We start from the raw sequence: 7,442 nt of genomic DNA, 5'->3' as shown, positions 1-7,442 counted from the left end.
AAAGTGGAGGCTCATTGCGTGACGTCACGAGCGTTAGCTTCTTGACGTGGTTATGGTGTCTTCTGAAATCATTTTGACCGCTAGGAAAATTACAATCTGCGCCATTTGAACTTCACGCAAACTTTTCAAGCCCTTGCATAAAAATTTTTTTAAAAAACATCCTGATGGGGTCTTTCCCCCCTCATATTTGGTTCGTGACAGCTTCATCTACATAACCGCGATGCCTGTTGGGGGCTGAATTAAAGATAAAAAAAAAAGTTCTAAAAAGGGCACAAGCAAGTCAGAATAGTTGCTTCAAACCATGACGGCAGACTTCCAGTGGTTTTTCAGGCATGGCCTCCAGAGAGGTTTTACGGCTCTACTTATGTGATAAACCGTCAACTAAGGTTCATGGAGGTCAAACTTATCACTGAATTAATGAACCAAAATGGCGAATTTTCTGTCTTGTCGGTGTTACTCATGATAGAACCGCCGCCCAAATTTCACAGTGCACTGTCAAACTTGCTTTGGGGATGTGAATTTTTAAATTACTTCCTCTGAGAATTTGTCGTGTCAGCGTGGCTTGTAGTGACTTTTTTTGTGGGTCTGTTTGTGCTCAACATGTCTACCAAATTTCACAATGTCAAGTCAAACTGACTGAATTTTGAAATAGAAAATCCCTGGGGTGCAACGTGCATTTATTTCACAGGAAGGAAGACACCCTCCAAGCAACTGTCAGGTGTTCCTCTTTGCCGTGATTATCAAGCCACGGAGCATCTCCTCGACACCCCCGTGACCTCTGCCTTTGATTGGCAGCCATGTTTAATGCCGCTTTGCTTGTGTGGTTTTATTAGCTGGCTGTTATTGGCTCCAAAAATAGACGTTTGGCCATGATGGATGGCAAAGGGTTGGCTTTATTGCACGTAATGGAGCTCGGTTTATTGTCAGCGGTGTGATGCGGCCAAATGGCGCTATCAGCACAACTCTAACGGTTGCCGTCATCTTCCTGTTGAAGGCAGAATATACTGCTTGACTTAGCAAAGGTGAAATTCGGTCACCATATCTGTTGTAAGAAGAACCACTAGTCTGACATTTGGGTTTGAAGTGGCTATTTTCGGCTCGGTTGTGTCCTGGAGGAGCACAATAAGAATTCAGCCCTGGAATCCTCTTTTATTGCGCCGCATAAAATTTGGTGGGTGTGTCTGTCATAGGAAGATCGACAAAAAAATTCATGCCTGAAAGAAAACAGACTCCTCCATTTCGCTTTGAAGGGACCATTTTGTCTCAGCAGCACCCTTGAGAATTTTTTTTTTTTAATTAAACCCCCGTAGCCAGTTTTGCGTAGCAATGAAAAATTTGGCAGAAACGTCTGTCATGACTAGGGCCACAAAAAAGTCTCAAGAAGTTATGCCGGAAAAGACAAAGGAAGTCTAACATTTTAGTCTGAAATGGCCATGTTGGCGTGATATAACACTTTTTTTTTAAATCCTATCCAATTTTACTGAGTAACATGAAATTTGCTAGGTACGTCAATAATGGCTTGACACAAAGAAAACATGGTCGAAAAGGCAGACTACGTCTGCCATTTTGGTGTCAAGTTTCTTTGAGAATGCGTGCAATGCATGTGGGTTTGTGTTCGCTCCCCTTGACAATATTACACACTAATATGCACTTGTGATGATTTGTTCTCGATATAAAGTGAGCGCCTGTCGTACGAGAGGAGCAACGATCCAAATGTTCCTGAAAAGCAGACAAGACAAGTTTCCTCCCGGACATTTTGAAGCAGAAGCCGTAAAGAAAGTGCACGCTCTCCACCCAGAGGACAGCTCCCTCACTCCCGACGTCATTCCGACCGCCATCCATCAGCTCAAGGTTCCCGAGCACTCTCCTCCTCTTCTTTCTCTGCCGCCACCGCCCCGCAAGTGTGCCGAATTTATCATTCTTAGATAAAGCCCGAGCTGGCCGGCTTTCGTTCTGGGCCTGGGAATTTACGGCCACAAAGGCCCCCGCCCGCCACCTCGACGCTGACGCCGACAGCGACAACGGCGCAATCTATCGTGCCGCCGCCATCTATTTCTAGCCCGCCAACATCGTTCACGCCCGTGACAAATGACCCTCCCCCCAACTACACACACACACATACACACCAATGTGTTGTCACCAGAGAGATGTCCGACGCATCTCTGTTCCTCTGCGGACCTTCCCTGTCAACAAGACTCCAAATGATTTTGAATCGTGCTCCAGCAGGACAGCGATTGATTTTGAATTACAAGGCTGAATTTTGGTCACAATTCTAAAATACCCATGCAAAAAAATTCCATTTTGTTTTCCTTACTTTCAAGGACTCTTATTGATTTTTAATTATTTTCAAGCGACATGTCAGTCGATTCAGAATTGCCCTCATCTAGTGTCTGGTGTCGAATTTTATTTATATTCCCGACTGCTGCACTCAAGAAATTTAGATTAGTAAATTATTACCAAGCAAATGCTTTGAACAATTTTGATTTTAGAAGGAAACGTTTTAGGACAAGAAATTTATGAATTTTTCAAACAAAAAACTAAATTTGTAAATGGACACAAAAAAGTTAAGTTTAATGAATTAAATATTAAATAATAAAAATATTACAAATTTAGTGTTATTACAATTTACAAGAAAAAAATGATAACTTTCTGAGAAATCCTTCCATCCATCCATCTTCTTCCGCTTATCCAGGGTCGGGTCGTGGGGGCAGCAGCTTTAGGAGAGACTCCCAGACTTCCCTCTCCCCAGCCACTTCATCCAGCTCATCCCCGGGGGATCCTCTCAACGTGGAGGAGTAGCGGCTCTACTCCGAGTCTCTCCCGGATGACCGAGCTTCTCACCTTATCTCTAAGGGAGAGCCCGGACACCCTGCGGAGGAAACTCATTTCGGCCGCTTGTATCCTGGATCTCGTTCTTTCGGTCACGACCCATAGCTCGTGACCATAGGTGAGGGTAGGAGCATAGATCGACCGGTAAATTGAGAGCTTTGCCTTTTGGCTCAGCTCTCTCTTTACCACGACGGACCGGTACAGAGTTCGCATTACTGCCGACGCTGCACCGATCCGCCTGTTGATCTCGCGCTCCATCCTGCCCTCACTCGCGAACAAGACCCCAAGATACTTGAACTCCTCCGCTTGGGGCAGGATCTCATCCCCGATCCGGGGTGGGCATTCCACCCTTTTCTGACCGAGGACCATGGACTCAGATTTGGAGGTGCTGACCCTCATCCCGACTGCTTCACACTCGGCTGTGAACCGCTCCAGTGAGAAAAAAACCAGAGACGTGATGCTGAGGTCCCCAAACCGGACACCCTCAATGCCTAGAAATTCTGTCCATAAAAATTATGAACAAAATTGGTGACAAAGGGCAGCCTTGGCAGAGTTCAACCCTCACTGGAAACGAATCGGACTTACTGCCGGAAATGCGGACCAAACTCTGGCATCGGCGATACAGGGACCGAACCGCCCTCATCAGTTGGCTTGGCACCCCGTACTCCCGAAGCACCCTCCACAGAACCGCCTGAGGGACACGGTGAACGCCTTCTCCAAGTCCACAAAACACATGTGGACTGGTTGGGCGAACTCCCATGCCCCCTCGAGGATCCTGCCGAGGGTGTAGAGCTGGTCCACTGTTACACAGCCAGGACAAAAGCCACACTGCTCCTCCTGAATCCGAGGTTCGACCTCCCGACGGACCCTCCTCTCCAGCACCCCTGAATAGATCTTACCAGGGAGGGTGAGGAGTGTGATTTCCCTGTAATTGGAACACACCCTTCGGTCCCCCTTCTTAAAGAGGGGAACCACCACCCCAGTCTGCCAATCCAGAGGCACCGTCCACGATGTCCATGCAATGTTGTAGAGGCGTGTCAGCCATGACAGCCCCACAACATTCAGAGCCTTTAAGAACTCCGGGCGGATCTCATCCACCCCAGGGGCCTTGCCACCAAGGAGTTTTTTAACTACCTCAGTGACTTCGACCCCAGAGATTGGAGAGTCCGCCTTCGAAGTATTCTCCCCATCGACTCACGACGTCCTGAGTCGAGGTCAGCAGCACGCCATCTCCACTGTAAACAGTGTTGATGGTGCACTGCTTCCCTCTCCTGAGACGCCGGATGGTGGACCAGAATTTCCTCGAAGCCGTCCGGAAGTCATTCTCCATGGCCTCGCCAAACTCCTCCCACGCTCGGGTTTTTGCCTCAGCAACCGCCAAAGCCGCGTTCCGCTTGGCCATCCGGTACCTGTGGGCTGCCTCCGGAGTCCCGCAGGCCAAAACGGCCCGATAGGACTCCTTCTTCAGCTTGACGGCATCCCTTACCGCCAGTGTCCACCAGCGGGTTCGGGGATTGCCACCACGACAGGCACCAACGACCTTACGGCCACAGCTCCAGTCGGCTGCCTCAACAATGGAGGCGCGGAACATGGTCCACTCGGACTCAATGTCCCCCACCTCCCCCGGGACGTGGGAAAAGCTCTGCTGGCGGTGGGAGTTGAAGCTCTTCCTGACAGGGGATTCTGCCAGACGTCCCCAGCAGACCCTCACAGAGCATTTGGGTCTGCCAGGTCGGACCGGCATCTTCCCCCACTATCAGAGCCAACCCACCAGCAGGTGGTGATCAGTTGACAGGTCCGCCCCTCTCTTCACCCGAGTGTCCAAAACATGCGGCCGCAAATTCGATGACACAACTACAAAGTCGATCATCGTACTGCGGCCTAGGGTGTCCTAGTGCCAAGTGCACACATGGACACCCTTATACTTGAACATGGTGTTCATTATAGAAAATCCGTGACGAGCACAGAAGTCCAATAATAGAACACCGCTCGGGTTCAGATCGGGGGGGCCGTCCCTCCCAATCACGCCCTTCCAGGTCTCTCACTGTCATTGCCCACGAGAGCATTGAAGTCACCCAGTAGAACGATGGAGTCCCCAGAAGGAGTGCTCTCCAGCACTTCCTCCAGGGACTCCAAGAAGGGTGGGTACTCTGAGCTGCTGTTTGGTGCATAGACACAATCAACAGTCAGGACCCGTCCCTCCACCTGAAGGCGGAGGGAGGCTACCCTCTCGTTCACCGGGGTGAACCCCAATGTGCAGGCGCCCAGCCGAGGGGCAATAAGTATGCCCACACCTGCTCGATGCCTCTCACCGTGGGCAACTCCAGAGTGGAAGAGAGTCCAGCCCTTCTCGAGAGGGCTTGTACCAGAGCCGAAACTATGTGTGTAGGCAAGTCCGACGATGTCTAGTCTGAACTTTTCTGCCTCACACACCAGCTCTGGCTCCTTTCCAGCCAGAGAGGTGACATTCCATGTCCCAAGAGCCATTCTCTGCAGCCGGGGATCGAACCGCCAAGGTCCCCGCCTTTGGCCGCCGCCCAGATCACTTTGCACCCGACCCCTTTGGCCCCTCCTACATGTGGTGAGCCCATGGGAACCCACGTTTTCTTTTCGGGTTATGCTCAGCCGGGCCCCATGGGCGAAGGCCCGGCCACCAGGCGCTTGCCTTCGAGCCCCACCTCCAGGCGTGGCTCCAGAGGGGGGCCCCGGTGACCCGCGTCCGGGCGAGGGAAAACGAAGTCCATTTGTGTTTTTCGTCATAAGGGGCTTGGGTGAGCCGTGCTTTGTGTGGCCCCTCACCTAGGACCCTTATGCCATGGGTGACCCTACCAGGGACATAAAGCCCCAGACAACATGGCTCCTAGGATCATAGGAGCATGCAAACCCCTCCACCACGATAAGGTGACGACTCACAGAGGGGACTTTTTGAGAAATGTATATGTAAAATGTGATTTTACTCCTAAATTTTAATTTCAGTACTAAAGAATGCTCAGAAAAAAAAGGTATTAGCAAGCATTTTAAATTTACGAGAACCCACAAAATCTTTTGGGATATGCAGGATATGGAGGCTCCTAAAGGTCTCCAAAGCCTAAGAAAGGAAACTGCCATTTATCTCCCTTAGAAATGGGCTCGAGGCCCGGCAGGCGGGCGCAATGACGGAGGGATGAAGGAGGAAGAGGACAGGCAGCCGGAGGTCAACGACAGACAGCCAAAGTGGAGACGGCTTTGCCTCAGGTTGCGCGCTAATGAGCACAAAATGTTGACCCTCCACCTCAAAAGTCACGAATCTAATTGGAAGAAATGAACGCCTCGTTAGTGCCCTAAGTGCTTGTGATTGGAACATAAAACGCAAAACTCGCCTGCCGCTTCCCGGAAGACCAGCCGGGAAGCAGCGCAAAGGCTGCCTTTGATTTGCAAAAACGAACCAAAGCAGAAAATCAAAGGCGATTATGCCACAAAATTAAATAACATCGTCGCGTCAAAAAGAGTTGAGTACTCATCAAATCGTTTGATAAATAGAATGCGACACAAGTCAAGCAAATTTGGATTTCAAAGTGGAACGATTCAGTGGGATTCCGACGTGATTTGACAATCGTTTGATAAATAGAATGCGACACAATTCAAGCAAATTTTGATTAATTTGGAACGATTCAGTGCGATTCCGATTTGATTCGACATGTTTTTGGAATGATTCAACTGTCGCGCCGCAATGTGCGTTTGTCAGCATCAATTGCGAGGCAGCTCGGGATCTTTATGATCCAGATGCTCTTGAACGCCTCTCCTTCAATACGACATCTAATAGAGCCGCCGAGCTATTACCTGTGTCGTCGCGCTATCGATCCTCTGCGGTGCTATAAAACACAATCGTGGGGGGAAAAAAAAGACTCACATACACAAAAGGCTTTGCACATTTTTCTCCTCTTTCGGCTTTTTAACAAAACTTAATCGGGGTCATAAAACAATTGGACAGGAGTCAGAGACAAAAAGCATCTCGACTTGTAGAAATCATGGAGGTGACCTTCAGAAAATCGGCTTTATGTGGACTGATGTTGATTTCTATCAAGTGCAGGCGGAATCTTTTTTGGGTGATTCGGGGTTTTGTAGCTGGTTCTCAGTGCGCTTCTGGTGGAGCTGAGCGGCTCACGTTGTTGTATGAATTATGAAGCATTTTTATTGTCTTTGAACAGGCTCGCGTCCCAGGAGGGATCGACGACGCTGCGCCAGGAATGGAAGGAAATGGCACCGTTGCAAACGACACCATGTAAACTTTGTCGTGGAAATGTGGTTAAAGGGGAGCGGAATTCCTGGCGGGAGCTGACGGGAAGAAGTAACAATTCCAGAAGGGCGCCAAGCATGGAGGAACAGAGGCAACCAATCATGCTAGCATCAGTCTAAATCAGGGGTGGGCAATTAATTTTTACAAGGGGCCACATGAAAAACCTGAGTTGTGTCAGAGGGCCACACCTACGATAACTTAAACCTGCTCAATTTTCTTCCATTGTAAAATGCACTAAATTATTTATTTTAAATAGTTGGTACTGGTAATTAGAAGAATACAATTATTCTGTTTATATTTATATTAAGCTATGTGAAATTGTGGTGTAAAGGTCAAA

The 7,442-nt window shown here is 49.0% G+C and overlaps 1 long non-coding RNA gene across 2 annotated transcripts; it reads left to right on the top strand.

Moving 5' to 3' along the window:
• Window positions 1-937: 937 nt before the first annotated feature.
• LOC148385615 (uncharacterized) lies at window positions 938-7,442 on the top strand. 2 transcript variants are annotated; one of them, XR_015863416.1, is made up of 3 exons: window positions 938-1,022; window positions 1,679-1,851; window positions 7,017-7,442. It is a non-coding gene; the product is annotated as an uncharacterized LOC148385615 (long non-coding RNA). The 2 variants fall into 2 exon arrangements; XR_015863415.1 differs by lacking the exon at window positions 938-1,022 and adding an exon at window positions 1,033-1,171.

This window comes from Syngnathus floridae, chromosome 16 (assembly GCF_059516105.1).
Source record: "Syngnathus floridae isolate MCC-2025c chromosome 16, RoL_Sflo_1.0, whole genome shotgun sequence".
In the NCBI taxonomy this organism is placed as follows: domain Eukaryota; kingdom Metazoa; phylum Chordata; class Actinopteri; order Syngnathiformes; family Syngnathidae; genus Syngnathus; species Syngnathus floridae.
The sequence above is the reverse complement of the archived record's forward strand: the minus strand, read 5'-3'. Positions and strand labels throughout refer to the sequence as shown.